This window comes from Bidens hawaiensis, unplaced genomic scaffold (genome assembly GCF_021521415.1).
Source record: "Bidens hawaiensis isolate Kalapana, Puna unplaced genomic scaffold, B.hawaiensis_p1.1 tig00062202_1, whole genome shotgun sequence".
Classification (NCBI taxonomy): Eukaryota; Viridiplantae; Streptophyta; class Magnoliopsida; order Asterales; family Asteraceae; genus Bidens; species Bidens hawaiensis.
In genome coordinates this window covers 63,455-73,793 of record NW_027501157.1, presented here as the reverse complement: position 1 = coordinate 73,793, position 10,339 = coordinate 63,455, and the positions used below count along the sequence as shown (strand labels likewise).

At 35.1% G+C, this 10,339-nt stretch overlaps 1 pseudogene across 1 annotated transcript; it reads right to left on the bottom strand.

Moving 5' to 3' along the window:
* Nucleotides 1-896: 896 nt before the first annotated feature.
* LOC143603582 (cyclin-A2-1-like) lies at nucleotides 897-5,701 on the bottom strand (annotated as a pseudogene). Its single transcript, XR_013148089.1, has 9 exons — nucleotides 5,149-5,701; nucleotides 3,386-3,673; nucleotides 3,101-3,286; nucleotides 2,920-3,011; nucleotides 2,713-2,846; nucleotides 2,567-2,642; nucleotides 2,415-2,491; nucleotides 2,312-2,330; nucleotides 897-1,749 (listed from the first exon to the last, which is right to left on the bottom strand). The product of XR_013148089.1 is annotated as a cyclin-A2-1-like (transcript).
* Nucleotides 5,702-10,339: the final 4,638 nt, after the last annotated feature.

Sequence of the window (10,339 nt, the reverse complement as noted above, 5' to 3'; positions counted from 1 at the left end):
AAGTATTGTCGAGAGAAAAGAAGATTGGAAGCTAAAAAAACAAAAGTGGGAGAGTCGTCCGGCTCTACAACCCAAAAATAAGTATTCCCGGATTAAAACGACGGACTTTGTTTATTATGTTTTAGTTGTTATGTTTAGTATCGTTTATGTTTTAATAATGTTTGTAATAGTTAGTTTTTAAATATAGGAAACAAGTTATATATAGGTTTGTAATAGTTAGTTTTTAATGGAAACAAGTTATATATAGGTTTGGGCATCAAAAACCGGTTCCAACGGCTATATTACCGGTTCCAACGGATCTATTGTCTCAAAAACCGGTTCCAACGGCTATATTACCGTTGGAACCGGTTCCAACGGCTAATTGGTGTCTAAAAAACCGGTTCCAACGGCTATATTACCGTTGGAACCGGTTCCAACGGCTAGTTTGACTTTTGTTCGACCCTTCAAAAAAAACCCGTCGGAACCGGTTTTTCCGGGTACGAACCGAACCGGTTCCAATTAAGAACCGGGTAGGAACCGGGTTGGAACTGGTACTGACATACAAATAGGAGAACCGGGTACGATTTTCGGGTACAAAAATACCCAAACCGGGTATTGTTCCAACCGGGTTGGAACTGGAACCGGTTCCGGTTCGGTTCCACCAGTTAGGTTCCGGAACCGGTTTTTTTGTGCACGTCTATTATATGGTAACCTTCATATAATTGAATTACTCATTTAGAATTTCTCTTCTTGTCACCTATATTATATATACTAGTAAAAACCCACGCGATGCGGCGGTGTCGACAATTTATAACACACTACTCACTTTCTGTTAGTTTATAAATTCTCTCGTGAGATACTGTATTATTATACTTCTATGAGTTTCTTATTCATATCATCGATGTGGTCTATCCATAGCATTATCATTATGAATCTCAATCAAATAATAACGAACACACAAATAACAATTTGGTTTACTAATTTAGACATATTGGACCTTTATGCAAGTCAAACATGTAATTTTCGAAAATGTTACTGAAATTTGAAAGTAACTCAAGGGCTAACCTCAAAATTTAAACATAGAGCACAAACAAGCAAATCTCATTGTTAAGTTAAATTAACAGAGCACAAGTTCAACAACACCCATTTGGAGTCACAAGATTCATTCCTCTGTTTGCAATAGAAACTTCTACTAAATAATTTAAAAAATATATATAGAATCTTTGTTCATGTAATCGATCATAATAAGACCACTGGCAAGTTTCAACACATGTTCATAACCACCATAAACAAATACTAAAACTTAAAACAATCAAAACTTCAAAATGTAAGTTTTTAAAACTTACAGAATTACAGTGATATATTGTCGGCTCAATGCATCACCAATTTTAATCAAATGAACACCCGATGTCGCGTGGATAAAAGCTGGATTAGACGGGCCGGTGGACCAAGAAGCTGGTAAAATTTAGATGAACCACATAACAAAATAAGAATGTTCTTCTGAAGTCAGTGCAGCTGCAGCTATGTATATTCCTGTAGCAATATTACCAACATAACTCATTTATTCAAGTAGCAGCAGCCCTTCCGCGAGGTAATCCCTAAAAGGAAAAAAATTGGTCAACCCCTTCTATATAGTACCGGACAAAGAAAAAGTCAAATAGTCAACCCCCTTCTATATAGTACCGGAAAAATTGGTCAACCCATTTTAAAAGTTTAAAGGTGTACCGACAGAAGCTTGGATCCAAAATAATCTGGCAAAGTGTCCCCATGAGTATTTAGTCTAATCTGTATAATAAATCAATATTTTAATTTTTTTTAAAATACATATTATTAAGTAAATAATTTGTACCTAAGTGAATTTATGGTTCTTGTAATATAGTTTAATTATTTTTGTAAATTACAAAGCAAATTTAAACTTTAAACAAATTTAAAAATGAATAAAAAAATTATAAATTCGAAACCGGGTATTAATACCCGTCGTACCCGGATATACCCGGTTCCAATACCTGGTTATACCCGAACCCGATCATACCCTACCCGGGTATATAGGGTTGAGTTTTTCTCCTCAATACCCTACCCGATTTCTCTCAATACCCGATCATACCCGAAACCAGGTGTTAGAAAAAACCAGATTTGTACACCTCTACCTTTTGGTGGTGGATCAAACTGGTTAGCCAAAATTGAATATGTGTTTTTGACAAAATCAGACATTGGTTGAAATGGTACTTTTGAAAATGGGGCCTAAGGTAAAAAAGATTAAAAAAAACCCACATTTTCTTCATTTGGATTCATAAGTGTTATATTATGTGTATATTGGTGAAATCTTGAGTTGTGCAGCTCTTATAAATCTCCTGTAAACAATAAAGATTCATAAAGGTGCAATCTTTACAAGAAATATAAAAAAATATAACTTTTATATATATATACATATATACCTAAGAAATTTTTGTGTTGTTGGTGCTGAAAGGTGAAAATTTATATCATTCAAAACTTGACTTTCCATTTTAATAACCTGCAAAATTTATTTAAATAAATACTCTAATGATTAGCTATATAAAAAAAAGTCATATAATGTTAGAAATCAAACCTCGGATTTTGTGTAAGTATTGTCTGTGATGAAACAAAACTCATCAACACATGGTGCAATGGTTTCTTCATATTTCCTTCAAAACAACGATATTTCAGTATGTAAATATATTTAATGTAAGAAAGAAAAGGTTGGTTAGAGCTTACGAAGCAATTAGCATACACGTGATGCCTAACAGTTGAAGTTTTTGCCGTTCGATATAGTTTTTAGAAAGAAACATGTTAATGAGATGAACGGTGAGATAGAGTGTCTCCGGCTCCAGTTTATATTCCACACTTACCTAAAAATTATAATAAAAACAAACACATGAAAAACGATTATAAGTAAAGGTGTCAAAACTAAGAAAAACTAACCTCTACGAGCCAATCAACTAAAACTCCCCGCATACTCTGAGTCACATCTTTTTTGTACCGTCTCCATGAAATCAAAATGGACGATGAATAAGCTAATTACCAAACGGAAAAATAATAATTAATATTTAATTTTATGTAACACACAAGAATCATGTTTTGGTCATGATACAAAGTTACAAACCTTTGATACGCGTAAATTGCTATATATTTCACATACATGTAGACTGCATTTTTGAGGATCCTTTTTATCAGAATCTATATCGATATAAACTTGATTGCCAGTATAATCACATTTCATTGAGTTAGAATTAACCGAAACTCGTTGACTTTTGACCAGATTCTTTTTAGTCAACATGCTATTCTTTCTCTGATAAAAATTGACAAAAAAGTGGAAACAAAAAGCAATTAAGTCACAATATATAAAGTTATTATAAGTTATCCAAAAAGTAATATATTGTTCACGAACTGGTATTTTAGTAGGAACGATGCAGTTTTTATAAGAGTTATCACAACATATGTTTGTGGCATCTTTAAGTACTGCTCTCCTCTTTTTTTGAAAACCACCTGTTGCAGTGACCTGATTTTATTCTCATCCTGCACGGATCTTTTAGCATTTTTATGCGGTTTTGATGGTTCTGAACTTGATGACTAGCTAGCAGCAGCTCGAGCCCGTGTCACACGAACAATGGGCTCTCTACTTGTAATGGCTTTCTTCATTTTTATAAAGTTACAGTTTGAACTAATTTCACTCTATCTTCAGAAATATAGAAACATTCAAACAAGAGATTTATTATTATCTAATAATTAGTTTTTATACATTTTTTAGGGCCATTTACATATATCCCCTCCTTAAGATCATGTATTACATATTTATCCAACCTTTAAAATGCAATTACATATATCCCCTTCTTAAACTATGTAAATTACATATTTCCCCATTTCATTAAAATTTTTGTATAAAATTACTATTTTATCCTTAATGAAATTTTAAAGTTTAGATTAATGATTCTTATTTATTTTTTTCTTGAAATCAAATATATACAGTTATACACAACACATGTCTGCACACACATGACTAATTGAATATATACATACATATACCTGCGTAAGTATATACACATATCACACACTTACACCCAATACGGAGACACCCTCAAAACTCTCACTTATCTCTTTACCGTAAACCGGGCTTAAACCCTTGACTTCGACCTTAAATCGCACACCCCAAACCTAGCCAGAAAAAGAAAAGGGCGGCGGCGACAATTGATTTCCGGTGGGTTCAAACTTCATAGTGACGGAAGCGGCATCGGTTTGTTTCAGGTGGTTCAAAGAGATGACATCGGCGGTGGTTGGTGGTTGAAACCAGGGGTAGTTCAAAGCGATGACATCGGAGGTGGTTGGTGGTTAAAACCAGCGGCGGCTGCAATGGCGTTGGCAGTACGGAAAACAGGCTGCTATGTCTTTCTGGTTAATACCGGTGAGTGGTGGTTGCTTTACATGAGACGAATATGACGGTGTTTGATATGAAGGTGAGTAACAATGGTGATATAGTCATATAAAGATGAAGACGGTTGAATTTATATTCAAAAAGGGTAGATGGGTAATTTTATAAGAAAAAGGGAAATATGTAATTTGATTTTAGTGATCGGGGATATATGTAATAAAGGCTCTTAATAAGAGGGATATATGTAAATATCCCTTTTTATTATGTTTATATATTTTGGGAAATATCTTTAACAAGCCTAAGATCGGCTCGAGCTCGTGTGCAATACGCCAATACCTTAAACGGGCCAAAACTGAACTCGAGCTCGTTATGGAGTTAAAAACATAGTTAAAATATAAAAAAGAAGTTAGGCTCGTTAAGGCTTTACAACCCTAAACGATCTTCCCATACAAAACTCGCACCCGGGCTCAATAACTAAACAACCTTTATTTTCGGCTGGGTCAAGCTTTTTATAGATCTAATCTCGAGTAATCGGCAAACAGCTCGACTCGTTATAAAAACTTAATTAGTGATCATTCATTTCAAATTTCAAAACCCCCCAAAAACTTTTCAAGATTCAAACAAAGGAATTAAAATAAAAAAAAACAATCTTTCATTTAAGTTATTTCCCCATCCATCGATTCCGAAATCTTGAAAACTCAAAAATAAAGCACAAAGATAGTCAATTTATGCAGCATATCAAAGATTTCTAAATGAAATTTATAATTATAAGTGTTCGCACTCACATTTCTCATTTTGGTGTTTGAACCACCTTCGATTCTACAAATTTTCGTCCGCTTAAAATAATTTATTTCATGCTTGAACAGAAAAAAATAAATTTGAGACATACTACACTGTTTGAGATAGATATATTAGCTTTAGGAATCACCACTTACCAATTATATCCTCCAACATTATGTAAATAGTTTTTGTGTGAAGCTTCCAAAACCTAGACGGAACAAACCACAAGCTTAATGGTTAGATAATCGAGTGTATACCTAAGAAAAAAATAAATAGGTTAAAGGTTTCAATTAACTTCCGAATATGGCTGTCGGACATAAAATCGATGCTAGAAACCAGAGATCTGATGCAACATGACCGAAAATGGTTAAGAACTTAAGACCCCATGTAGCCTAGCTTCTTCGCTACAACCGTCTCCATGGTACCATAGAAGTGAAGCACTCACGAGTCAGCTGAGCTACTGAAAACACATTCCCTGATTCAGAATTGGATGAATTTAGGGTTTCCTTGAAAAAAATGCAGAACCCGATCTACAACTATCTCCTCTCTCTCTCTCTCTCTCTCTCTCTCTCTCTCTCTCTCTCTCTCTATATATATATATATATATAGTCATTCTTCATTTATGATAAACTAAAGCTAAAAGTGCGAGAATAAAGATCAGGGGATTCAAAATTTGGAACGGAAATCAAAGAACCACTTCGCGCTTAATGTTATGTATGCAATAATGGGTTGTAACTCAAGCATTATTAGTTGTAGACTCTTAATTTTAAGAGTTTTTGCTTAAATGACTATTATGCCCTTCATATATGTATTTTAATATAGTATAGATAAGTATTTCTATTTTATAAAAAGTTTAAAATTAACATCAAAAGGATTAAAACTCTCCGATTGAACTAAAACGAAGATCCACTATTAGAAACATTTGTGTCCACGAATCAATACTTGATTCTTACCAATACTATTCTACATATACGATAGGTACACTTGCCCATTTTGTGTGTTTTTAATCTTAGTAGAAATCACTTTTTGTAACATCACGTAAATTTCGGGCCAAAAATGTCAATTTCCAAAGTCAAGGGACCAATTCTGCCAATTTCCAAACTATAGGGACTAAAGTGTAAATTATGATTTTCCTGACCTATCGCGGTACGCGATGGGTGGTACGCGATGGGTCGGAGGAGACACCCATCGCGTACCGCGATAGGGTTGTTTGACACACGTGACACGTGTGCCATGTGGCACACGGTGGCAACGTCTGCCGCCACGTGTCACCACGTGGCAACACGTCCGCCACGTGTCGCCACGTGGCGCGGTGCCTGCCACGTGTTGACACGTGGCAGGTCTACTGTGTGAGTCATCAGGCCTACGTCGCGGTACGCGACGGGCCAGCCAAGGGACCCATCGCGTACCGCGATGGGATCCATTTTCAGCCTATAAATAGGCAGCTACGAATTCAATCCCAACTCACACCAAAAACACACATACTCGCTCACTACTCTCTCTCTAAACCTTGAAATACGTACTATCGATCCACCTCGTTTTGCGTGCCCGATTCCTTGTTTTGCGTGCCCATATACATACCACTTTTCGAAAACATTATAATCAAAGAGGGGGGTGCTGTCCCGACGTACCGACGATTACCTCAAAGTGCGTGCCAAAGAGTATTGGTGTCTTGAAAAGCGTGCCAAGTGAGGAGAAAGAGTTTGCAAGAAAGGAGTGTTGATTGAGCGGCGTCGAAGTGCTGCCCAAGTGTCTAGGGTATTTCTAAGCCAAGCAAGGTAGACATAATGCCCGACCAAAATAATAATAAAATATTATAAAGGCTTAATACCTCAAGTTGAAATTATACATAATACCTCGAAAACAAAGAAAATACATATAACAAAGAAAAGATGGAAAGAAAATATATATATATATATATATATATATATATATATAAGTATTCTTTGTTATAAATATTATTTAAGTATAATGAGTATACTTAAATAATAAAGAAAGAAATACGTTTCTTAAAGAAGAAGAAACGTAGGAATTTATAAATAAACTAAAGGTTTATAAATTACTATTAAACTAAGTGTTTTAAAGTAAAAGAGATTTACGAACTAAAGGTTCGTCGAGGTAGAGTTTATCAGACTAAAGGTCTTAAGCCGGATCGTATCCGACTAACAAAGGTTATACTCGTACTATAGGTGCGAGATAGCAAGGAGAGACTCACGGATGGTATTGGAAACCGATCCCATTGAAAAGGTGAATACGCCCCACTTTTACAAACTTGTTTTCAAACAAACAAACGTGTTATGTGTAAAACTTTACATGAGGCTACGTGTCTCTAAAAACATTATAAATAAGAGTATGAACCTAGCCCTCAGGCTGTAGTATACGTTTGTCTGGATCCTTACATATGTGGAACGCGGTGGGCACATCGCACCACTCCTGGTCACGACCTCCAGCCACGATAGGCCGAACCAAAGTATGTTCGAGTGAGAATGACCTTGTGTATATTTATGGTACCTAAGTACGTCGAAACGCTGCGGTGTTTTGCTGAGGTGACCTAGTGTAGACACTCGAGTTTATGATGATTGTTTAACTTGATTATTCCTAAGCCAAGATGGGTCGAGACTTACGTAGTCTCGAGGGGTAGTTAAGTAAAGAAAATATTTTTAGCATCAGCATATTCACCAGCATTCGTTGCTAATGTATTTTTATAACATTTTGCAGATAATCAAGATTAGAGCTTGAAGGACGAAGAAGCTCAATAATCCGATGGCTCGAATAATTTTGTGTAAATATTAAAATATGGTGGTTTTGTAAAACTTATAACAAGTAAATTAAAACGAGACTTTCGTCTCGTCTTTTTGTAATGTAAATATTTACAAGTTTGATCCTTATGTTAAAGTCTTCCGCATTAAACCGCAACTCTGATTTATTTACAAATATGGTACCAACTAATGATCACACTCCTAGGCCTAGAATGGGGGTGTGATACTTTTATAAATTTAAAACACGATCTTGTGCAAAAGCTAAATCTCCAATCTTTCATAATTTAAACCCACCGCACACACAAATCGATCATCTAGGGAAAAACAATTAATAATAAATTAAAATCTAACTAACCTGATTGAGGTTGAAGTTCAGGAAGACGATGAATGTTCAATTGCGCGCCAAAAATATTTGCAATCTTTGTGCCAAAAAAAACTAATGGAATATAGAGAACGTGAGGAATGGAGATAATCATGCTTATTTAAAAAGACTAGATAAGATAAGAGTGTAGTTTACGAATTGAAATGGAGTTAAAATTAAACACGTATTTTCTCCCCAAATCTCTCCAATTTGGGAGGATGAGTATAGGATTGTTTAGACATAATTTATAATGTCAGGATCTTGTATTTATGCTGAAAACAATGTGGGAAATAGGTTTTAATGTTTAGTGGGTGTATAAGTCATGTCCAATGGATATGTACATATACGACAGATATGTCAATGTTATACATATATACATATCCGTCCAGTCTCATTAGTTGTCTAGATTTCTAGATTTTGTATTGTGCTGAAAGTTGTCATAATTATCGTACTAAGATCTATTTTCATGTAATGTAACGTATTAAAAGTTAATCTATCTTGTGCATCATATTTCATAATGATTTCCACTCATTATGTTGAAGAGTAGATTGTAAACTTGGTGTATCGATCCTAAACGTACACGTTCTTTCAAGTGGTATTAGAGCTTTGGCTCGTATATACTTAAAGATAACAAGAATTGAAAATTTGATCAACAATGTCTTACCTATCAACTTAATTCCACAATTCAACAAGATTTCACCGTCAAAACCTCTGATTTCTACACATTATGGTCACCTATAGTTCGTGAACAACCCTACCAAGTTTCAGATCAAAACAAGATCATTTTCATCATCAAAATTGCGAAATTGTGTTTCTGGTTGATGTAGCGGATATGACATATACACATCGTATATGTTTTCTTAGTAGCGTATAAGTGACATATACGACAACAGTGATATACGGATAAGATTTATACGCGTGTATAAGACTTATATGTTGACTTGATACTTATACGTTTGACTTGATAGTTATACGTGGACTTGAGATTTATACGTTTGATTTGACATATACGGACAATTTGGATCATTTTGTGAAAAATGGATAACTTGAGCACGTTTGTGTCACAACTATCAACCCTTCTTCATAGTTTAAACCTTGATAATGAAATGGGAACTGCCAACAAACCACCAAAGCTTCTTAGGATAGAGGATTATTCGAAATGGGCGGATAAATTCGAGACACATGTGCAAGCGGGTTATGATACGTGGTTAGCTGTGGAGGAGGAATATATTAATCCTAAGAATGAAAATGGAACCAACTTTTGGCTGTCACAAATTGCTGAGGATGAGAAAGAGATGTTTATTAGAGGGAAGAAGATGTTGAGTCTCTTTCAACAATCAATCAAGGCTGAAATCTTTCAGATGCTTCAACATAACGGATCATGCTATTCTATTTGGCAATCATTGCTCAACAAAGATAGAGTATGCGAAAATCCAAGAAGGCATTGTTAAAGAAGGAATTTGATAATCTTTACTCTGGTAAAAGGTGAATCATTCTCTCAACTGATCGAAAGATATTGTCACCTAGTAAATGAAATGAAAAGAATGGGGATCGACATGCCTGAATATGAATATATTAATAAATTGGCCGATGCATTACCCGAAGAGTGGGAGACATTTACCATGATTTAACAATCAAATCCGGTCGTTTTTGCCCATCTCAATATAGCTAGGTTCATTGAGAAGCTAGAGGCGCAAGAGTTGGAATTATGGAAAAAGCAGAAAATGAAGAGCTCGGTAGTTGCTCAAGATATTGGTTTATACTATAACAATTCTACTCTCACTTCTAGTCAGAAGATTCAACTGCATATTATACTGAAGGGGCTGCCTTTGTGGGAAATACACTTGGTGGATCTCAAGCAATTAAAATTCCACAATATTCTAGTAGCTACTCTGGAACTATGCCTATTGATCAGAACACACATCTACATAACCAAAACCCTGATGTTTTACAGTGCAACATTACTATAAATCTCAAGAACTTAAACAGTTTAACTGTTGATAATGTCAAAGAGCACATGGCATTTCTTGGATATGTTTTGGAATCGTATGAAGGTCTGATTACCGGAAGGATTGG